This window comes from Ooceraea biroi, chromosome 5 (genome assembly GCF_003672135.1).
Source record: "Ooceraea biroi isolate clonal line C1 chromosome 5, Obir_v5.4, whole genome shotgun sequence".
In the NCBI taxonomy this organism is placed as follows: domain Eukaryota; kingdom Metazoa; phylum Arthropoda; class Insecta; order Hymenoptera; family Formicidae; genus Ooceraea; species Ooceraea biroi.
The window spans coordinates 14,349,600-14,374,942 of NC_039510.1; the positions used below are offsets into that span (position 1 = coordinate 14,349,600).

General features: G+C 42.7%; 1 protein-coding gene across 3 annotated transcripts in view; it reads left to right on the forward strand.

The window, feature by feature from the left end:
• LOC105285210 (protein rhomboid) overlaps positions 1–25,343 on the forward strand; it is a 367,945-nt gene that overhangs the window by 311,544 nt on the left and 31,058 nt on the right. The window lies entirely within an intron of this gene.

Below are 25,343 nucleotides of genomic sequence, written 5' to 3' on the forward strand. Positions count from 1 at the left end.
ACGGCTTTAACGAAATATAGCTTCGAGCTTGTACCTGCGTGAAAGGTCCGAGCAATTTCAGGTGCGAGTAAGGTTCACTGGTCGCTCGAATTCGCCGTTGGGGAAACTACGAACGCTAATCGAGACGGACATGTCAAAAGTGCAGTGCGACGCAAAGCTGCGACGCAGAGTGCACCAGGGGGTTTGATCGTGGATGGTGAGATGGGGAGTGCAGCCTCAGGTGCTCATACGTCGCCCGGTCAAACGTCTAAATGGCTTTTCCTCGCCGCAGGACCGGCACCCTCGGCACTCACGCCGAAAAGCCAGCGCCGACGTAGTTTGGAGCGTCCGGCTGAATTTCGAGCAAGATAGGGGTTGGGGAGGAGTTGGAGGCACGGGGAGGGTGGTCGCAACGTCGGTGACGCACGACGTAGCGTCGTAAAATTAGCATGGGCCAACGCCGTCGGGGTTTTCCCGACGAAATTTAAAGTTTCGACCATGTCCGTTCTCCAGTCGCTCGCGCCAGTCTCCCCGGCTCCGGTGATACTCGGAACGGAGAATCCGCGCGGTTGCACGGAGATCGTGCATGTGCATCGCGCGGTTATATATTTGTAGCGAGAGAAAACGAAAGAGAGAAAGAGAGGACACTTGGTTTTTTGCGCGATTCTTCTTGGAAGGCACAATTTTTATGAATTTTATCGCGCCCTCGTATCTCGCAGCATTCGGAAAATCCCAGGCGATTCATCCCGCGTTCTCTACGCGAGTTCGCAATACGATGATACGACCGAGAATGGATGCTGACTCTCTTCAAACTGTTAGAAGAATTATTATTGTAGTAGTTGGAAATAGGACGTTATTTGGGCGATGTTTCAATGAATCATTCAATTAATCAAATTAGTGAAATATTGAAAGAAATGTTAATTAGTTCGAATGAATCATTGAAATACTGAACTTTTGTGCAAACCGATATTTTATATAATTTCGATGACATTATTATTTATTTATTTATTAGAATACTACAATGTGCAATACTGCAAACTAGATATTTATAATTGACATTTTTATTACGTATCGTCCCAGCAAACGTATGCTATTTATATAATTTTCTCGACATCGAATATTCAAATAATAATTGAGCATTGAATTCGGATATTCAATCAGTCAATTACTGAGCACATGATTGATATTTATTCGATAATTTTTTTCATCTTTTTCCTTTTGCATTCTGTTTGGTTCAAAATCAGTCATTATTCACTTTTACCATGAATTTGCAACGACTGTTTTAATAACAGAAATGTTTGATTTTTTATTAAAAAAGTATGCTAAGACATTCGTAGAAGTGCTTTGCAGTACGACCTTTCCCGGGAGCTCATACATAAGTTAAAACAAAGCAATTAGATGAAGCCTTCCGGAGAACATGCGCACACAATTCGTTGCATGGCGTATTTCGCGCGCACGTGTGCACGCATCCATAATACAATGCGATAATGTACACACGCGCGTCGACGTGCATTTGCAGATGCGTACGTGTGTTCTGCAAACGCGGCGAGCGCAAAGGACATATACGCACAGATTGCACTTACACGCGTGCATACACTCGTGCACACGGAAATCCGTGTACGGACAGATGCGTACAATGTATGCAGGGTGTTCCGAAATACGCGCACCACGTCTTGAGTAGTGTATGAAATTTTCGAGGAACGCGAGCACTTTCATCTTCAAATTAAGACCTTAAATTCTTTGGATTGTTCGAGCCGACATACATACGATCGGCTAGATCCTGAATTCAAGTAGATGACAAAGTAAAGTTTCATCTACCTTGAAAAGAAAATGAACAAAACTTTGATTATTGGTCCGAGTTATTCGAGTTTGAAATTCATAATTTTCTATTTTGAATTGTTCGAATTTTAGTTGATTTTAGTCGAAATTTTAGTTGATCTTTTGAGTTTTAGTTTATTGAGCATTCGTAAATTTTTACAGCAACTGTAACAATTATTGATGTAAATTAAGCCAATAGCGATTATTGATTCTATGCTCGGTGGTAAGCTCATGGACTTGTTTGATGTCGAGAAATGCAGAATTTGCTGAAACACGGAAGGATTACGGAATATAAACAGGTAACAGCAAATAGGCTTTGCTCTCGCAACGTAAGTCTAACTTACAATTTAATTAGCGAGCGGCTTAGCGTTGGAAATTACACGATTACAACCGAGTAATCCACGGTCAAGAGCAAGCGACTATGCGCGCGCGCGCGAGCGCCTTTTCCGGACACCCCGTATACGCTCATGTGTACACGCCGTGATAAAGATAGAAACACGAGCACAAGCGCAGAGGAACGTGTGTGCTGATACGCTCTCGGAGCGATGTTGACCCAGGGCGGTAAGGGGCGAGAGGCTGAAGTAGCGGTGGATTGAAGTGGGGTGACGGCGGAACGGGGTGAGGAACGGGGCACGGTAGTCGGGCGGGGGTGGATGGAACTAACGCTCAACCCGGGTACCATATAAACTTGGCCGCATACAAATTTGCACGGGATCGCGTTAAACCGTTGCAAGCTGCGGGACGCGGACGTGGATGCCGGGGATGCACGGGACGGAGGAACGAGAAAGGGGGTTGCGAGCCACCACCGCCGCCGCTACTCCCTCGGGGGCGACGCTCCGTGCCGTCTCCCGTGCCACCCTCTCGGCTGCGTGACGGAGTTTTGCGGTCGCCTGCGAACTGCCCGGTGCATAGCTCGGCGGTCGAGAAATCAAGGAATCGAGGAATCGTCTCGTGTAGCCGGCCAGCTCGCGACAGACGAGAGAGAAAAGGGGGCGAACCCCCGGAAATTTAATTAATGGCACGGGAATAGTTTCGTGCGTTTGCGCCGACCGAGAGCAGCAAGGGTAGGGCTCCGTCGTCGCGTTGCGCACGGAGGACTGGTCTTCCGGTGGACTCGCGGGGCCGACGTCCAAGGCGAATTACGTGTGATTCAATTACTTAGTTAACGATCAACCGCGGTTAACTCGCAAATGACGGTTAGGTCATTATTTCGCGCGTCCTTTTAATAATATTGGCACAGCGATGAGTGGACACCGGGGATAATTTCATCAGTCGCCGCGCGCATTTGCAGTGGAATTACATATTAACAATCAGCTGCGGGTTGTGTTCCGCGCAGTCTGAGAAGTACAGTCGTAATAAAGTCGCGGTTACCATTTGCTATTATTATTCTGTATTCAATACTGACAAGGTCTGAGATCCGACAGATATTCGCGAACGGCGCTAAACAATTCACGAGTAATTGATTAAAACGAGGATAAAATAAACGATAAATGTTACATTCACTTTTGCTACGGCGGTCATTAATGAATTAGCGCCGGGATTATTTTGCGATCGGGGATTAATGCTTCGAGCTGAAAATAACCTGGCCGCGCTTTTATATACGGACATGCTTAACGCATTGCAGGTATTAAATCAGGAGGGTCGAAATAATCGTAAATTAAAGGGGCAGAGAAGGAAATAACGTCGACTGTATGCCCGGCAATGAATTCCGTTATCTACCGGCGCAGTGGAACTCGTTCGAACGGTCGAGCGTGTCTGATTATTGCGTCGGCTCTTACCACCTCCGCCTTATAAATGAACAACCGGAGTCCGCTCGCATTGAATACATTAAATCGGTGCGCGATATAAAAAGGCATTCTCTCGATGCGGTTTAAAGAGATTGCGCGACAATCCGCCGTGATTCTCTCCCGCTTTAATTAACTTAACTCCCATTACGGCGGTTTCATTAAGCTCGAATTATTTATCGCGCTGGAACTTTGCTTAAGTTGCACAAAGTCGTGACAAACGACTTGTGTACGCGGAGACATTTTTACTTATCTGTTTGTGTCTCCCTTGAGAGTTCGCTGTTTGCGGCGAAACACGTTAACGAACTAACTAATGAGCGAATCAATCGTTTGAGATGAGAGCTCAATCATGCGCGCAACAGAGAGAGAGAGAGAGAGAGAAGACACGAGTGAAGCGAGAGTCTGTTCTCAAGTCTATCTAACGCGAACGGATCGTTGAAGATCGCATCAGATGTGCAATCTGCACGTCAATGTTCCCGCTGGACCCGCTGTCGATACCGGGCCGTTGCGTTCCCCTTTCGTGTAAGCATGTCGGTTCGTTCGTTGATACTGACTACTGACTGCTGACTGCGTAGCGCAGCAACACGTCTGACCGCCGATCGTGTACCGTTTACTGGCCGACCGTGCCACTCGTCCGCGTTGTGCATGTCCGATCACATGCGGCATTAGCTACTACAAGAACGGAGCAATTCCTCCGCTAAGTTCCTCGACTTTAGCGTACAATCGAGCAGTTAATGATTCCGAAGCACTCACATTCAGTGATTAAGCTGCTCTGTAATATTTAAAACGCCCACTCTTTCGTACTCGTTGCTAATTGTGTGATCAATCCGCAATGTGCGAGAACGATCAATAAGTCGTACGAATCTTAAAATATTGGGTTGGCCAAAAAGTAATTGCGTTTTTTTTCCAATAGATGGACATACATGTTTTGAAATGTAACTAACTTCATTCTAAACCGCAAATTCATTATGTAGGTTAACAACTCACAGTTCAAGTTTGTTTTAGAAAAAGAAAGTACACGATTTCGTTAACAATTGTTTGTTTGCCGTCGATTTCAAAATGGAAAATCAAAAAGAACATTTTCGTCATATTTTGTTTTATTACTTCCGAAAAGGGAAAAACGCTGTGCAAGCTCATAAAAAGTTATCTGATGTATATGGCGAAGATGCTTTAAAACTGCGGCAGTGTCAAAATTGGTTTACTAAATTTCGATCTGGAGATTTTAATGTGAAAGATGCACCACGCTCAGGAAGGCCAATCGAAATTGATGATGATAAAATAAAGGCACTGATCGATTCCAATCGGCGTTTAACGACACGAGAGATTGCTGAGAATCTTAACATATCGAAATCGAGTGTTGAAAACCATTTAAAACGACTTGGATACATTAGTGAGCTCGATATTTGGGTACCACATGAGCTGAAAGAAATTCATCTCACTAAGCGTATTGACATCTGCGATTCTCTTTTGAAACGTGAGGAAAATGATCGATTTTTGAAACGCATGATAACAGGCGACGAAAAATGGATCGTCTACAACAACGTCAAACGAAAAAGATGGTGGAGCAAGCGTGATGAACCTGCTGAAAGCACTTGAAAAGCAGATATTCACCAAAGAAAGATTATGCTGTCAGTCTGGTGGGACTTTAAAGGTATTGTGTATTTTGAGCTGCTTGCAAGGAATCAAACCATTAATTCAGACGTATACTGTCGTCAACTGGATTGCCATCAAACAGAAACGTCGAGAATTGGTGAATCGCAAAGGTGTTGTGTTTCACCATGATAACGCTAGACCACGTACAAGTTTGGTCACTCGTGAAAAATTGTTGCAGCTTGGATGGGATGTGTTACCACATCCACCATATTCGCCAGACCTGGCACCATCAGATTACCATTTGTTTCGTTCTTTGCAAAACGCCTTGAATGGTAAAACCTTTACTGCTGATGAGGATATGAAATCGTTCTTGGAATTGTTTTTTGCTGAAAAAGATAAGAACTTTTTTGAGCGCGGAATCATGAAGTTGCCTGAAAAATGGCAAAAGATAATCAAACAAAATGGACAATATATTGTTTAATAAAGTTTTTGTTTCCCATGAAAAATTCGTCTTTTATTTATATAAAAAAAAACGCAATTACTTTTTGGCCAACCCAATACCTTGTCAAAGCGAGCACGCGCTGTTAATCCGATAATGATATTATTAATAAAATTTCAAGAATGGTCATATTTGAGAGCAAAATTTTCTTGTGATATTTAAAAAGCATATCTTTGCGCTTATAATTAATTGTACAGTCCAATCCTTATGCAAGGGACGAGAAAGATCGCGTGTCGTAAAGCATCCTTTTGATCACGGTCATGCTGGATACCATTAATGCACCGATTGTACTCTCCGCACCACGGTCGGCCACAGTGCATCGGCATTAACTGCTGTTTTCGCCACGTTTGACCATTTATCCCGAGACTAACTAGTAACTGCCGTCGTCATCCGAGCGCGCGTTCGGGCGTTCCATCAAATCACTACCTTGACGGCAACCCTACGCTGCACGCCTGGCGACGACGCGACGATAAAACCGCCGTGATACCTCGAAGTGCTACTTCAAACTTCGCACTCTGAGCACGCTCGCGGCATGTTTACGATTACACATAATTACATACATCTTGCGCGATCACGAGTGCGGTTACGAGGGGGATGCCGGGCATAGGTAGGGCGCCCCGGAAACGAGCGTGCGCGGAAAACTAAAATGAACTTTTTTTATCTGTCTTTTTGGTATTTAAAACAAAAAATTTCATTACTTGCTTATGCAACGCGTTTACGATATTATGCGTCGCAGTTTTTCCACCGTCGGCTCTCACGATTTTTATAAAAAGCAGTCCGCGAGCGCGTACGTGGACATCCAGCGAATTTCAGCTACAAACTGAATTTGTCTATCGTTCGTTTCACCTTTCCATTACGTTTATTGAAAAATAAAATAAACGCGCGTAACTACGTGCAATGGAATTACATGGGCGTTGGAGGGAGGGTAGGGTGGACATTATTGATTTTCACTAAGTTAATCGAAAAATGCAGCAAATAGATTTTGCAACATTACTTGATTGTAACAAAATATTGCGGGACATCTACGGCGACATTTCCTGAATATCTCCCTGTAATTTTAAATTTTAAAATAATTGCGTCTACCGAATCACTTGATGGCATAACTCGAGATTATTTCAATCTTTTATATATACTTCTGGCGTAGATTATTTTTTTTAATTTTAATAATCTTTTAAACATTCAACAATAATGTAACAGACAGATACATTTAGAACCACATTTAGTGCACATCCGTCATTGAATCGAATGCGATACAGCAGACGAAGAAACTTTACATAGCTCGTGGCCAGGCAACGTAAAGATGTAAACGGAGGACCTTATCGATTTTCGATAAACAACCGTACGCCGGAATTGTATCTCCGTACCGAGCGAATCGACAAAAATTACTGCACGGGGGACAATAATCAATCCACGGCGCCGAGGGAACATTAATGGCGCACGCGAGCACACGATACATACATATATCTGCTGAGCGATCTGACGCGGATATATCGTGCGTAATATCTTCCACCGTGACTCGCCTGCGGCCTGAAAAGCCGCAGTTACGGTAAATTGTTGTACTTCCGAAGTATTTTACAGGATGAAACGGTCTTACGCTTATGCGATGAATGAATGCTGGGGGATAGGGAGAAGAGAGAATGGGGTGGCTTACCAGAACGAGTCCTAGACGAACGGACGTTTCTGCAATGTAAATCTGGCTCCTGGGCGACTGTGTCCCATCAACGACGATCGGTAGTTGAAATCGGATTTCCTGAACGAATAGTCGAACGGTCTCGAGAGGAATCTATTAAATTGACCTCCGTCGTTTAATCGTGACGCGAGGAAGTAACATCGGCTATTGGACACGTCGCACTGAATTTATTTTAATTAAATTTGTCGAGTCCAGGTGCGAGCGTAAAGATACGTTTTCCAATGGCGGTGGCGGGGATTGTTTTCGTCGGGGGCTAAAGGCGCACGTTGAAATTTGCATGTTAATGGTTGCGCTAAACGTTGCAGTCGGATTATGTTCGGCAGTGCCATTATGTCACGGATACTTGGAGATTCTCCGTTCCTTGTAATTGCCATTATGCGATTGTAATTGTCAATTACTTTCACGTAAGCCCCGCAACGATTCCGGATTCACGAGCACGCGTACGAAAATCGTACGGCGAAACCGAATCGTTCAGTTTGTCCATCGATTATTTCGCAACACGACGTGTAAACACGCCGTACCGGGATACATGTGTATGCATATCGTTAGCCGGAATATTCGTCATGATTCGCAAAGAGATAATCCATTTTCACGGTGCGTTACGCGGTTCCTGTGGCGTAACACACCACGTCGCGTCGCGGGGGACGCGCAAACTTCCAAGTACTTTTCGAGGGATGAAAATAATTTTCATTTCCCTCCTACTTAAGTAGCGTGGGCCAAGACAATCGTGAGCGGAAGAAGATACAGCAGGTGGAAATTGAAACCGAACTTTTCTCTCTCTATGTTTTCTTTATATCTTTTTTCGGGAGGGAGTGTGAGAGGGATCCCCTGTCGACCACCGCTACACGAACTTTGGAATTTATATGGAATCACGTTCCATGTTGCCACGGTAATTATTTTATGCTAATAAAATCGCGAAGTAAAGGTGTCTGAAGACTGGTTAAGAGTTACCGAGTTACGACTTACGATTTGGAATAATAGTGCTGAATATTACTACTACTTTCATTAAACTGATAATGCTACTTTTATTAAACTCCTTTTCTCTTTCGCTTTTTAAGATACTCTGCAAAATATTCTTAGATAAAAATAATATAATTCGATGATATACATAAATTATTAATTTATAAAATATAATTTTAACAAAGTAATGCATGATGTAAAAATATTTAATATAATTGTTGCACAATTGCTGTAATAAATATAATAGCAGATAACTATAATTTTTATCAGTTTTTGTATTATAACTATTGTAAATTTTATTCTAATATATTTTAACAAGAATAATTTTCTCAAGTATCCCGAAAATAAGGACGCTTTGCACCCTTACTTCGCATTAACTATACAATAATGTGGCTGGATAAATGTGGAAATCATCACGTTTTACATTTATCCAAGATTAATTATTCAAACTCATGCTGATTCCGTCTCTGGCGCGTCAACGTGACGAAACTTCGCTCTTTTTCGCCCTCCGTTGCGCGATCTTCTCCCTCCTCCCTCCTTTTTTAAGCACGCAAGAAGTTCCGGAAGTTCATCAGTGCCTTTGAATGGTTTAATTTGCATATCTAACAATATTATACCGCGTACTCGAAGATAGCTCTCCCCGCTCTTCGTGCATTCCGCAAAGGCGACGAGCGACGGCGCGAGCTACGAAGGAAAGATAAAGAAAGAGGATAAGGATATACGCCGAATGTTCACACGTGGACGACGGAAACGCGGTGCAGGAAAAGCCACGAGATTCTCCGTATTTCCCATTTACGTCTTTTTACCACGACCTGCAATTTCTGCATAAGGATTTTTTCCGCGAATTTTATACACGCTGCTGATTTTATTATCCTTCAACATTCGGAAAAACATTCGGATTTAAATTAACACGTCTCGCTTGGTAGCAGAAAAACGTACAATCTACTCGCATGGAAACGAACGCTGCTGAAGAGCAACCGAGTTATTTTTGTGTTAAAATTTACAATACGAAATCGCGCGTTTCGCGATTATCGTTACCGTTGCATTGCGACTTAGGCGCCGTAAATTGTTTGCGAAGGGACCACTTCCGCCGGCCACTTCTATCTACCTTCAGAAGTAACTTGGCGAGATATCCGATCGTATCGGCATTCTTTTCGGAGCGTGCTCACGCCGAACAATAATAATATTTCTTTGAGCTCGCCCGCTCGCTCGCTCGCGCGGGCGTGCAGCCGGATCCAGCAGCACGGTCGATTTCTGCCTCCCCTCTTCGCAAATATTCCTTTATTTTTACAGACAAGTATTGCATGAAATATTCATGGAAGTCTGCCCCTCCTTACCTAACAACCGCCGGATTTCGCTTACGATCTTGTCTGCCGATGGCAAATTTTTTCGTAAAATTAATATTACATGAAAAGGGGCACGCGCGGGCGTGACTTTATCGGGTAAGAATTATTCTTTGTTTCGTAGACAAATATTGCATGAAATATTCATGGTACGCGTAGAATCGATCGATTTTGGTCAGCCTTTCGGACGGAAGGTGTACCCTCTCTTTTTCCGTCCCCCTTTCGGTCCCCGATGCGGGCTTCCCTTTCGCCGGCTTATCCGCATGTCCGGTTCCAGGGATGAAAAGCGGGAGGGGGATGATCCTCGCATTATCGGAGTCCATCCGTTTTCTCGCCCGAGTCGGGCGAGGGCAAAAAGCGCGTAAACCGGGAAAGATGGCCAGCGTTCGTACAGCGTGAAAGAGGCTTTTTGCGACTGGTGGCCAAACGCCACCGCCAGCTATCGCGAGATAGCAACGACAGATTACGACACTGATTCACGCATATTTAATCAGCAATCTCTTGTTTGCAAATAGAAAAAAAATGATAACACTTTCGACAGAAAAATTTCGTTCCTGTATCGTTATCTCATCGATTAGATTTATAGTTAATCATCATATAATTAATTATAATTGCCCGCACTTGTATTGGCACTGTGTGCAGTCATATCAACAGCAATGTGTAATTTTTCCGACTTGACGACTTCAATGATCGAGGAAGTATCGCGCAGGAGACTGGAATTAGACGTATCATTTATCACGCCGCTGTTTAAGGGTTGATTGCTTGCTGGAACGTTTTCTTTCCATTTTTCCGGCTGCATTATCAGTCTCGGCGTGACGTACCGCTGGTATAACACGAGAATCGCTCTGTCTATCGCGCTTTTATTACACATCGTATGCGTCGCGCGTCCATCGATCAACGAAAGGAAGAAGCTCCTCCATTAGCGGGCGCGAGCGAGCCCCCTGACGTCCAGGGGAGGGTGAGTGGGAATGGACGGTGTATATTATTTCCATCGCTCCTTCCTGCATTAATCAAACCGGAAACCACGCGCGCGCGCGCGCTTACGGCTACGCCTCGGTTTACGCTGACGTGATCGGTCATAAATCGCGGGTTCGAGCAAACGTGATTACACACCAGCGACGATTATCGGAGGGATATCCTCCTCCTTCTCCACCCTCTCATACACCTGACGTCGTTCTCGGATGCGAGTCGATCCGTATAAATGCATAAATTATTATACTTGGACAGATGATTTGAATAAATTGTGTGGTCAAACTGCTCAGACGTGAATAACATTGTATCTCAAACGGGGCTCGAAAGGTCCAGACAATTTGAAGTTTGACATTCGAGCCGTTTAACTTACCATAAATCCTGCGGGACGTTGCGGGAGAAGAGAAGGCTCACAGGCGGATTCGAAGTGTGATGTGACATGCGGGAAAGCTCGCAAAATCGCGCGAAACGTCGCTTTCATCGCGTCAAATCTCCCTCTTCACCGCGTCGGGACGTTCGCCCTTTTTCCCTTCGTTTTTCTTCTCTTCTATTTTGCGCGCGGTTTAATCTGCTCGCGGTCCAGCGCGGAGCTGGTGCGCGTCCTGCGTCCAGCGTTGGATATGAATATTCCCGCTTGTTAATTAAACGACGACGATGCCGCCGCAGTCGGACAACATGAAACGCTTATGGAGTAAGATGATGTAATTAGTTGGTACGACGAGGATACAAGTGGTCCCACCTGCATCGCGGGAAAACGGAGAAAAAAGAGAAGAGGGAAATGCACGTCGCCAAAATTGCTAATGCGCCGATGCAATGTTCCGCGGTAATTGGTAGCATGAAACTAGATTATATAACTTCGTTAATGCATGTCACTCCATGATTCGGTAAAATGTGCCGAATACATATACATATATTGTCATTTTTGTATAATTGTCACAGAGCTAGCTATTTAGTTTATTCGATTACTTTTGCTCGTCAACTTTCTTTACCCAAGTGCAAGAAAGCGCGTTAAAGTGAAAAATTTACGGAGAAATTCTTCATTTAATTGTGTGAATGAGACTTTCTGCTTTATCAAGATTTGACTTGCTTCTCTTAAAACCCTCGATTTTCTTCTTATCTCAGTAACTAAAGCTCAAAGTACGATTAAAGATTATTTCGAATTGTGGATTTGATCACAGAAACTTAACCCTGAAAGAGCTGAAAATCGTATCTAAAGAACAGTTTAGTGCACATTATCTATCAGCTTAGAATCCAGCAAGAGATAAATACACGAAACATCACTTAAAAGGTACAAGGATGCGTTCTTTTTTGCCTCGTATCCTGCTGGTTGTCGCTCTAGAATGGTGTTCTTTCCTGTACTGTTAAAACTCGGCTCTCTCCTTCTCTGCCCTTCTCTTTTTCCCATCTTTTTTTACCGCTTACCACTACCGTTTTGCAAAGTTACATCGCTTCAAATTGTTTTTGCTCCAATTCCAAACGCACATGCAACCTTATTTCGTGTCTGGCAGAGCCCGCGGAGTTGAACATTTTCCAGCTGCGTTGTAATTAATTAATTCTCCCCTCAATCCCGCTATCCTCTCCCCAACCATTATCCCGAAGCTGCTTTTCTTTTTTATCTCCGGTTAAATAATTTCGCGTCGGTTAGTCTCGCTCTACCTCCCGAAACAAAAAAGTTTGCTCGTCAAGAAATCCATCATTAAAACTTGACGTACCAATAATGAAAGTATATATAAGAGACTGCATAATTCTATGTATTTTAAAACGTTAAATATTAAACATGATTTTTATCAAGAGAAAATTCTACTTTTTTTCCCGTCAGGTGTGCATATGAAAAAAAAGAGATTTGCAGCTAAGAATAACATTATTACTATATTATACCATCATATTATTATATCTATATACAGGGTGGCCCATTTTAATTTATACAGTCGATTTTTTAAAAACCTAAAAGAGATACGAAAAAATGTTTCAGACAGACATGTCACGATTTCGAGGGGGACATAAGAGATACCATTGGTTTGACCTTGAATAGTCGTTTGAAGGTCACGCGAAGATCACCTTCAATTTCTTAAATTGAAACCCCAACTTTTTATTACAGATTCTTATTCTCCATCGAAAAGTAAGTAACTTTTGTCTGAAACATTTTTCCGAAAAATGTCATCTTATGTCCTTAAAATGATCTTCAAGATGAGTTTTGAGGACATTTTAAGGACATAAAATGACATTTTTCGGAAAAATGTTTCAGACAAAAGTTACTTACTTTTCGATGGAGAATAAGAATCTGCAATAAAAAGTTGGGGTTTCAATTTAAGAAATTGAAGGTGATCTTCGCGTGACCTTCAAACGACTATTCAAGGTCAAACCAATGGTATCATCTTATGTCCCCCTCGAAATCGTGACATGTCTGTCTGAAACATTTTTTCGTATCTCTTTTAGGTTTTTAAAAAATCGACTGTATAAATTAAAATGGGCCACCCTGTATATATAAGCCAAATACCACTCACTCACTCACTGACTCATCAACGTGCAGCCCGAACCACTGCACCTATCGACTTGAAATTTTAAGGGTATATTCCTACTATCACGTAGGTGCTCACTAAGGGAGGGTTTTCCGAAATTTCACTCCTAACGGGTGAGAAGGGGTAAAATGTATTTTTATAATATCGCGGGCGAAGCCGAGACAGGGCATGCTAGTAAATTATATTTTCCATATTTTAAGAGATACAAAGCTTTCGCAAAGATATTTAAAATACGGGATGCAGCTACTTTGCTGTAAGTACTGTAAGTACCTCTTCCCTGCAAGTATCTTTCTGTCACTTTGTTAAAATGAAGATTTAAAAGAGTCAACAGAGTGTTTCGCTAAGATATTATAATTGTATGCACGACTACTGCAGTGTCACAATTATCTTTGCGTTAATTTGAAGCTCTTCTAATAATCCAGTAAATTATTATTTACTTTCTACCATGACATCCGTCATAATTCGAGCATCAAAATCAGGAACACAGTACTTTGAAAGAATCGTTGTTCTCATTGATAGTAACGTTTCACTGGATAAAAGATGACATATGAACGTGTGCTTTGTAGCGGAAATTTCGGAAATTCTCTTCGATCGTCACGCTGTAACGCGACTTTCGCACCTCGTTCGGTCTTTCCAGGGATGAATTCGAGCGGCCTCGGGTTACGAACGTAATTAATTAATCCTCCCTTTAATCCCACCCATCCGACATTATTACGCTCCTTTTTTCCGTCCGATGATACTGTCTTTACAGGCCCTAGTCGTGTCGTTTTGCTCGGGCCCCGGAGGGGCTGTAATAAATTAGTTCCGCCGTTGCCTTTATCATTCACCCTCTGCGCCCCCTCTTCCTCTATTTTCCTCCCTTTCTCCCGTTCTTCGCTCACCTTTCTCTCATTCTTCGTTCTTCTTCTATTACGACACCCCCCGCGTAGCGTTTGTCTGCCGTGCAATTCTTTTCAGAAGGAATATTTAACCGACACTTCTCTCAGAAGCTGGATAAAAGTGGCGCGAGCAAGCGAGCGCCCTTAATTCCCAGCTATGAACACGCGAGCCTCGTTAAAAGTGCAGATGGATTTATGCGCGCGACAAGTTCTCGTGTTTTTTTAATAGCTATGTAATCGAATCGATCGATCGATCGAGCTTTAGCTGAGTCACATTCGCTAGCATTCGAGCGCGGGATTGATGTAAAATACATGTGCGTGATATGGCGTAAATGTAGTTTTCCTTTTGCGAGACTATCTACTTCATTCGCTTCTCAAAAACTAAATAAATCTCTTGTATTGAATATCCCGACGTACATCCGCACATTTAGAGTCGATTACTCTCAGAACTGCACTCTCAGTAATGGGAAAAATTCGCCAACAAGTAACGGGATTCCTTTCGAAAATAAACAATTAGTAATTAGCAAAAAGAGAGTACATTTCAAAAAACAAAAAGGATAAACCCAATTCATTCAGGACGGACTCTCTCAATAGCAGTCGAGGAAGCCAGAAAGCCACGAGGAAAGTATCGTCCTTTGACGTAATGTCGTATCCGTGTCCGACTGATGAAAATTAAACGCGAGTGGCGGACGCATACGATGTTAAGAAACGTACTGCTCCGCGACATTAAATTAGGAATGCCAGTTCACCGGGGAGGCGTACGAGCGCGTCCCGCACGCTGTGCGCGGGAGGAAAGGCTCAGAGAGAGACGAGTCGCTGCGCGAGAGAACGCGCCTAATGACGCTCGCTTCCGAGCGCATAACGTTATGATGAGAAAACAATAGAGACAATGGTGAGGGCGTGCATCGCGCGGCGAAGAGGGATGTGTCGTTGGTGTAAGAGGGTATTAATTAAATCGCGGATGCGAGCGTAGCCGCGCATTACGGCTCGCGGGAACTTGGGTACCCTTATTAAGCTTCATTAGCCGACACTCGGGTTAATTGCTTCATTTTTCCTCTTTACCCTTGAAGCAGCCGGCGTTACCTCGATTTCGTATCCTTCCCAACGAGCGTCCTGCGACCGACGACGCCACGAGTGCATTGTGCGATCGCAAATTATTCTCGACTAGTGGAGACATATGAAACACAGAGATCCGGCGCAGCCGGATTTCCTTTAAGCTACTTCTTTGCGAGACACCCTTTATTATCATCTTTTCGTTTAACGTATCCTAAAACTGCTTTATATTTCATCATATCGTTCCTTATTTCTCTTAATAACGTGCCCCTCGCTATTGTATCTTTCTTTTTCCTGCGCGTTCTCTGCGCCTTTCGCTTTTCTTAATTAAAAAAATTAATTAGACTAGGTTAAATTAAAGGTAATTTATTCTTCTGTCTTTCCGCCAGTTTTTCCTCGCAATATCCATTCCAATTGCTGTCTCTGGGTTTCTAAATGTTTGATCGTTCGATGTATTAATTATATTATATTGATTGCACGTATTCGAAGCTGTTCCGTATTTTACGTACGTGCTGTACATCTTATCTAGTCTTAAAATGCCTCCTTTCGAGTAATAATAAATGGAACAACCACTATTGATATCATATTACTGTATCTCTCTCTCTTCCTATTATTAATACTATCGATATTATTGGGTCATTGTAAATGCTGCTATGTATCTCATGATGCGTTTCCAACGGTAATTAACCCGCGTTCGTATCTGTTTGTCACTCACAGACATATTAGCTTTGTTTTCGTTTAATAAGCGTGCTTATCGAACACATAATAAAGTAACACCGGGACGCACTTCGTAAAGCTCGCCGGGATAATGATCGTTATGAGAGTGGCAATAGTAATATTGCGGATTATATCCCGCAGTAATTTTGAATATTCTTTGTGAGATGGAATTTTTCCGTAATTCTGTTTCAGCACAAACGGGAGGACGTTAAAATTTAAACAGAGATTACTTTGCTCTATTGTTGGCCGCGAATACTTCTGAATTAAGGATGAAGGAACCAGAATAGATTAGCGAAAGAGATAATAGGATATAAATTCACAGACACATAATAATTCATTCTCTAAGCTACGTTTATGTGGAGGCTTAATTCGTCTTAATTTGTGAAAGAAAAAATATCCAGATGTACGTAACTTAAAATATTTAGTGTGAACACTCGCATTCTATCTTACTTGTTAAGTTTTTATTTATACTGTGTCATCATATTTATTCAAACTTTTAATTTCAAACTTTTAATTTATATGAAAATACATTTTTACATATAATTTTGCATTTTTCAAATACTTAATTTATGTTATGGAATTTGGTATCGATCTATCAGTCCACGCTGGTGATATAATCGAGCTCATGAATTTAAAGAGAGAAAATTTTGCACAGCACCTGGAAAATGTCGACGCTCGGTGTATCCGCTTAATCGCCGCTTCAGAATTAGATACGATGTTAATTGCGACACCGGATATCTGTAAAAGTTGCCGTTAAGCGACCATACGTTACGCGGGATAGGGCTCGAAGGGGGTGGATTCGCAGTAATGGAACAATTACCGTACTGTCTGCATAACTCGCGGTGGAATTCAGCGGAATTCCCGAAGAAGAGAAGAGAGAGGAGAAGACTGGCGCGCGACCAAAGTCGTGGCATCGCGACACTGTGACGAGGAGGACGTTAACGTTGCTCACCCGGGGATTAGATATAGTCCGGTGAAATTGGAAAACTTTATACATCGGGAGACTCCCTGTTAAATGCCTCCATCTTCTTCCAAACACTAATATCTGTCTCCAATAATAGCTAGACGAGTCAATAGTTCCGATGATCGGGGAACGCGTTCCACCTAGCCTGGAATTATGGAGTGGCGTTTATTGTTGCAGCTAATTAAATCAACTTTTTAATCTCCTGATCGCTTATATAAATCTCGAAGAGAGCCTTTACGGGATTAAATGTCTAATATTTCGTTGGGCGATTAGATTGGTTAGATCGATTGTTGTTGTATTGGCACTCAGGATTTTCGATTTTCTTACATCTCCGCATTAATCAATCGACAGTTTCATTTTGACGGTAACGATAGCGATTTATTATACTTTCGCAAAAACGCGTGTTATTTCATCCGATTGACCACAACGTTATTTGCGCTGCTGTTTGCGGAGAAAGGGAGATGGAGCTTTTTTCTCGTGCACGTCGAGCTTTCGTCGCCAGCGGAGGGAAATGCGAACGATAGACGCGCAGCTATCGGTCGGCAGCCGGGATATTCAACCGTGAAACTCCGTATAAGCTGCGGGAGGAAAAAGCCGACAACGTTTCTCGGCCTTTCCATTGGTGGTCGCCCGCGAGTGCATTCGAGAAAAGTGCATCCACGCGTCGATCCGAATGCCACCCCGAAGAGTTACGAGATACACAGGTGGCTTTCCGGAAAATAAAGCGTCACCTTTCGCGCTTGTTCGTGCTCGCATCGACGCAGTTGCGTCGTTTTATGCTCTAATAAAACGCACAGCGCGTTTTTCGCAACGGGGAATTTTTCATAAGTATCCTATGCAAAGTTTTCAATTAAGTTAAAATCAATGCTTGCGCGTGTGTGCGTAAATGTACGTTGAAACGCCATGTTTACAAGCACCGCGCCATCACACTTCTGTCGCGACCCCACTCGTCCATTAAAAATTCCGATATTTCAAATCGATATTAATCTGCCCGTAGTCGATATTGATGCTGTTGATGTGTACTCTGCCCCATCTCCGCATGTGCCTAAACGGAAGACCCTGCCTCATGAATTCATCTTTTAGCTTCAATCTCGACTGCCCTCTCCTTGCCTACTCACCCCTTCGCTCATCGCGGAAGTTGTTTTAATATTCCGTCGATTCCGCCTCTCGCAACGGCGCGATAAGCGGATCGAAGCGCAGAAAGGCACGCGAGAAAAATGAGGTCGTGATGCGAAATTATCGCCCGTCATCATCGGCGATCACAACATCTCCCAAAGCGATCATGCCTCCCGACAAGATTCCCGGCGCGTGTTGCATCGCGTGTCGATGCACCCCCTCGACACCACCTCTGCTCTCCCGTGGAAAACTCGACCGATCGACGACGAGTTTTACCCTCTTCGTCCCCTTGTCCCGTTTACTCCCCTAACCATCCCCCGGTTTCTCTTCCGGGGTGGAAGGATGGTCTTGCCTCGGCTTTCACGCAATACTCCACGGTACGCGCGCAGCGCAAATATTTCTTCCTTTGCATATCGAGCCCGACGCAGCCATTTGCATTCCTCTGTGCCTGTTCTTCCTTCCCCCTTTCCGTATTTCCTGCTCCAGCCACTTCCTCGTCCTCTCCCCCGGAATAAGGACTCCTCCGAGCATCCCTCTCGCTTCACAACACATTCTCCTCCCGCATCCTTCCATCGATTCTTTATTCTCTCTTTCGTATTCTCTGTCTGCCTTTTCCTTTTTGTCTTTTTTTTTCTTTGTCTCACTGAGCTTCCAACGTCACCCGGCCATCCGGAGATGTTTCCAACCTCGGAACATTTCTCGCGTTCCTCGACACTTTTGGTAGATTCTCTTTCATGATGCGTAGGAAGCATCTGGGATTGCGAATTAGAATTAAATTATGAAACACGCATAATAATTTATTGTGTGGTATACATTCGCTTGATGATGTCTGTAATGAAACTGATAAAGCCTATTGATATATTTAGCGTTTAATATTTCTCGCCGAAATAACTTTGAACGCTTTATGGATCTATGTACAGCTAAGCATCCTAAAAGAGATATAAATTGTTTAAAATTAAAAGATTTCAACAATTATTAATATGGTTTTCAGAAATTTTATAGGAAGCGGTGGAATCAATGCGATATTAGAAAAGCACAATTTCCTTTTACTTTATTGATATTCTACTCTAATATCCTAGACTTAAATATCTTTTGAGCTTTTAGTTTAATTTAGTTTATTAATATGGTTTTTAAATGTAACTGGTATATGAGAGAAAATTTTATTGTCGAAACATTAGCCATTGTTTAATCAGGAGCATGTCCTTCACTCAGTTCAGATTTAATGAGAGTCATTTTGACTAAGACGGTAAACTGCAGCGGCAACTGTTGCGTAAGGCAAAGCAGCTGGAAAATCCCTCTGGCAAGAGCGCAACTAACTGATTTGAATAACACACAACCGGAATAATATATCGCTAGTACCGGCAATGCGATAGCTTCCAAAGTAATTTTACAATTACCCTCGTGGGAATGGAGAACTAGAAACTTTACTAACCAGTGATTTTAACAGTGCGCTCGATTATGTTGTAAAATATTATGGAAATGAACGATTAAATTCATGCCGTCGATATTTAAAAAATTCAAAGATTAGCAGAAATTACGGAAATCAGTTTTTTGTGATATTCTTTCTACATGTAGTCTAACTTTGCGTCACATTTTCGCGAATTTCTAACAAATTATTAATATCTCAGAAATTATTTTTTCGCGATAATCTTACTTTAATCCTTATAACCGTTGCATGCGATAGCAGCAATTAATAAACCGCGATTACAACGCACCGCACCGCAAATGTGTGCAATTGAAAGAGTAATTATTTACCCGCGTAATTCGCCGAGTAAAAATCCGCAAAGTGCCGTGATTAAAACGAAATTACAGCGAATAATTACTTCCGCCGTGCGAGCGCGGTTTTCGATAATTTTCTATGCGCTGTTTATTCGTGCCCAACAGCGTGCCATCGGCGGTGTAATCGTGGATAAACGTTATTAGTTGCGCGCTTTTATCAATTACGGAACGAATTAGGCTTTGACAGCGGCGGGATACATTTCGTCCCGGTTACGTGCAATGCATGTGGGATGTTCGAACTAATTTCGCATGCGATAATCCTTAGCGAGATGTGCAGCCGGAATGCGAAAATTTCGTTTATTTGATCCAATCATTATTTTACATTTATTTCTTTTTCTATTCTAGTCTTGAATGTATATTCAACCCAACGTAATCAACCCTTCCAGGTTCCCTCCGAAAGTATAATAATTCTTTCGCGAATGTCGCGCTTGCGTTTTCTACCAAAAAAGCGAAAAATCATCTCACAAAGGCGAAAAGCGGGGGCGAGACAGGACGAAAAGACGCGCGAACAAATTCCCGGACCGGCTAATTAATGCTCCGACCACAATGGCGAAAAGCACCCGGGTTCCTCGGCCTTAAAACCAATTTGTTGTCCTCTCTCCTTGCCTCGTCCCCATCGCCGCTACAGCCGGGGTCCTGGCATTATACTTAGGGTTTCGTCATTATGTTTCCCCGGTTTTGCCGAAACAATACAGCGTATAAGCGGCGGCCGCGCCGCGTCCTGGCATAATATTACGTGGGCTGATTTATATCGTCCATCCTGTGCGGCACTGCCATGTTACGTTCGCTCACTCGAGCAATCGGGATTATTACGATGTAATAAACGTCCGCGACAATACGTAATACGATTACACGGCCGGCGACAAATGCCGCGCACGTAAAACTCGGCAGGGTAGGCGGTCCAAACGCAAAGCTTGTGTGGAGCGAGAACTTTTATTCGTGAATGCCATTCTTTAATCTTTTATTTTATTTTATTTTTTCTTATTATTATTTACTTGACATATTTAATATAACAAGTTCCGCGCGTGTATGTATGTGTGTGTATGTGTATGATGAGACTTTTAATAAGATACTAAACCGTAACATTTTTACTCCGATCTCGTGCTGCACGAAAATTACTATTCTTGAACGCATCTCCACGTACGTCAGAGGACCATCACGCGACGGTTGAGGTGCATCCACGGTTGCATCAGAGAAGCGTAAAGTTCTTGCGGGACAAATCGCCTGAGCTGCCGTCTCCTTGTTAAACGAAACAAGCGTTCGCCATATTGCAAGGGACTCTCGGTCGTTGTAATATTTCCACGCAATATCACCGTCGACATTTACGAAACGCCGGAATAGTTTGTATAATGCAACGGTGGGACGCATCCGCGCAGTATCCTTCCGAGTTCTTTTACGGACGACAACGGCAACGACGATGCCGACGACGATGATAACGACGACGAGGTGGAGTGCTCCTTGTGCGCGGATAGAATTCGATTGCGGCTGCAGAGGGAGTCTTAGAGGCATTATCATAAAGAATGTAAATCAATATCTAACGCGCAGATTAATATAATGCGGAATGTATTAACAGATATTAATAAATTAATTGCAATTTCGTGAACTCGCAACTGCGCCTCCAATTGTGATCCGTGATCCTTTGCATATAATATTATATTATACTGTAGTATTGATATAGGATTAATATCGCAACGTTGATAGGATTAACTATATACGTGTATGTGTATATGCTGAATGCATCGATTACGTCTTGGCAATTACTGCAATGATGATGAATATAAAGTACATAATTAACAGTGAACATGATAATTATAAGTTATATCGCAACTAGTTGAGATCTCCATAATTTAGAAAAAAATTATACGAACAGAAGGACTTTTTCTGCTTGAAATGACAGTTTAAAACGAGAGGCGACTCGTCGACGAATACGCGTTGCCGCTTTGTTCGATCGGCTCAAAGTTTCGTTCGATAGGAACGAGTGTATGATGACGGCGGCGAGCAGGAGTTGCGTAAAAAGCGCGTCGCACCATTTTTTTCCCATCGGGTAGCCCTTTTAAACGCGTCGCCCGTATTTCGGAATACCGAATCTGAGATAGACTCGTCAACGGGAGCGTGCAATGCGGGCTCGTTGTTTTGTAAAGCCGCGCGCACATATCCGCTCGGGTAAAATACTCGCTTTGTCTAAACGCAAAATTAAATCCTGGCCGTGTTAAACGGGGGGGAGCGTCGCATACGCCCCGTCGTCTCGTTTGCAAACGCGAGTCACGAATCCGTAGCGTCGCACCGGCGAACGTCTTTCGCTTTTATTTACGGCTCGCCCGCTCACGGCGCGAAGCGTCGATTTAATTCCGAAAGTCGACGGCGTCGCGACGCCGGTGGAGAGAGGAAAAGCTGCGACGCGACGACATGTGTCCGTAATGTTCGCGTAACACGTGAGGCTTCCTTACATTTCATTTGCGCCGATACCGTATTCCAATTTTCGCGAACGGTATGAAAAAATGGCCGCACATGGAACGTGCAATGTTCGATCGCGGCCAATGTTTGGTAGTTGAACACTAGATGGATGGATTTCACAAAAAACGTGTTAGATATTTTTATGCATTTTATCTTTGCATTTTTTATTGCAAAGTAACGATTTGTTTAATTTTATTCCTTATTGTAAGAGTCTGTTAGATTCTGACAGTTATATCTTTATACCATGTATGTTTGTGACATCGTTTATTTAATAAAAACGATAACAAACTGATGCATACATGTGGCGATTTTTTAGAATTTAGAATACCACTAAATTAAAAATAAAATACAATAAAATAAAAATAAAATAACAGCCAGACACTCATGTACCGACCGCGACGGTCGAGACAACATGTCGCTCCTTTGGTAGAAGAACGTCATAACTCAAAAATTCCCGATTTTGTGTTAGTAATGCAGAGATACTCTATTTGTTGAATATTTTTAACTTGTTCAATCGGCTCAAAGTTTCGTTCGATAGGAACGAGCGTATGATGACGGCGCGAGACACTACCGTGTCTCTTGATATGGAAGAACGTCATAAATGTGCAAAAAGCAGTTGTGTCGTTCGGGAATACCAGCTACTGTTAGTGCTTTTTTTGTGGAAGATAGTCAGAGTCAATTTTTTTTAATCATTATTCTTTTAGTTGAAAGCTATATTTTTTAAAAACATTTTTCAATAAAAAAAATCTGCTTCAATTTTGTTTCATTCGTTACCTTAAAATTTACTTAACAAAAAGAAGAAATTTTCAAACTGCTCTCCTAAAAAACTTGTGTTTTTGAGTTGTGACGTTCTTCCACGGAAGTCTTAATAAGTCTTTTGTTTTTGTACGTCTATACGCCTAATCATGATATTAAAAATAATAATAAACGCGTTATCAGACCATCGAAAAGAGTGAGGATCACGAAGTGAGGAACACAAAGTGCGGACAATCTTCACATGTGTTAAAAATGATCATTAATTTGATTGTTGGAATATAGAAATCACATAATCATTTTTAGCCGATATTAATTTTATTTCGAGTCCAGATTTATCAGATTTATTATTTAGAAAGTAAGTCTCGTCGTGGAATCAGGACAAAATGTTGGCAGCGTTTTTGTCACCTTTCTTTTGCTTACTCGGGTTTTTGGAGTTGTTTGCTCTACGCATCGCGTTCGTGCCTTGCGAATTTCAGTGCAGCGGAACTGTTGCTTGCAGTCCGCTGACACAGCATAAATAGTTGCACATTTTGTAAATAAATAAATTGTGCCGTTATCAGTGCTCGTTTTGACTCGCGAACTCTATCTATCTCGCAAATCTACCGAACTCGAACACATGCATGCCCCGCTATCGGCATGGGGAGAACGTCACGTCGCATAAATCGCGTATGCACATCGGCGCGAAGATATTAATGCACCGCACGCAACTCGGTGCGTGCGTGCCGCGTGCACGCGTCCACGATTTTCTCCGTGCATTTCCACGTGTCTTTTTGCTGGGCGTTTTTGTGGTCGCGCGCGGTCGCTAGCGCGATCCCGACGTCTTTATCGCTGCCGTGTTACATGACGGGTTCAACGCACCCTTCGGTTGCTACCGTCCCGTTGATTAACCCTTTCAACGCCAATGGCATTGCGCGGCGAGTCGCGGCAATTTATGCGCATACATTTCAGTCGCGCGCCGGATTTCGCCGTTTTCTTCGTCATCCCTTATCCACCGCGAGCTCGAGCACCGGAGGACAGACGTGAAGGTAACAGGGTGTGCTTAGCGTGGCTCAAGTAAATAAGTTCTAGTCGCGCTGTAACTCCGGTTGCGTGATTCCGAGCAGATACGTGTGCGGTGGATACGTTAACACATTTATATTTATTGTTATTATCAAATGTACGTGGCCCTGCGCGCGCGTATATTTACAGCGTCTGGGAGATATATTTTCGACGTTTGAAAATATATGAGCTGAATCCTCAGAAATATACTCTATTGAAGTTATCGGACAGCACTTATCAAAAATGTTGTGACATTTGTTAAAGTGTCATGAATGTCACTTCTAAAATTTGTCCACGGTCTTTTTCGGGCAACGGTTTCAAATTAATTGTCCGTTCGCTAAAGATATTCGAGAGATATTTAAGGATATTCGAAATCATCAAAAAAGACGAGCACAAAATGTTACAACTTTTTTATTGCGAAACTTTTTGTGTAGTCGTTGAAACATTTGCAGAGGTTTGCTAGCTAGTGTGTGTCCACATCTAAATGTCGCGAGCGAAATCGTCCATTTTTATTAGCACAACGCAATGTATTTCCATACGAAACGCACATCGCTCATTCTTATCCATTGCGTGACCAATTCATCACGCGTGCTCCAGCACTTCGTCGTGGTCTCTGAGTAACCTTACTTGTCTTAACACGCAGGTGCACCCCTTCCCTTTAGATATTTCCCCGTATTTTTGCCACGGCATTACCCGTCATTTACGATCCTTTTCTCCTGCGTGGAAGAAGATTACTCGAGGGACTGCTCGAGCGGGAAACGCCTCGCAGCACGCCAAATATCAAACGTGCTGGGTTTTATTGGCAGTGTCATTATATATACGTTTCAAAAAAGCATAAGCACATAAAAGCTTCCATAAGACTTTAGAAATATATAACTACAAAAACTTGAATATAATAAAAAATTATATATTTCTGAAAAATCACATTATTGTTTCTTCAGATATTTTCGAAGTGTCTCATATAGCGCATATGGATTTACTTGAACGGTCAGCAGCACATTATCTCTAACGCTCAATTCGATCTTGTGATTGCTAATCAGTGAAAACAAATCGATGATGTCATTCTATTTAATAACAACGTCTTTAGCACTCTTTATAATCCACGCTGCGTTATAATTGTGCTAAGCGCAAGATCTTACGATTATCTGCCAATTATCGAAACACGTGATATTATATAATACATGTCAATCATTAATTAATTGATGAAATCGGATGATCGAAGGCCGCTTGCTCATCCCCGTTACAAGAGCTCTCGCGGGCAGAGCGATATCGAAAGCGATTGTGCTTGATAATAGAAAAGTACTCGCTCAGCGAACTCGTCGTTACTGTTAAACAACGAAATTCATCCACTCGCTCTTTTCCAAACCCTGCACTTCATATCCCAGATTCGAGATAGTTCCAATCAAGACACGAGAACATTTCCGCATATCAGTG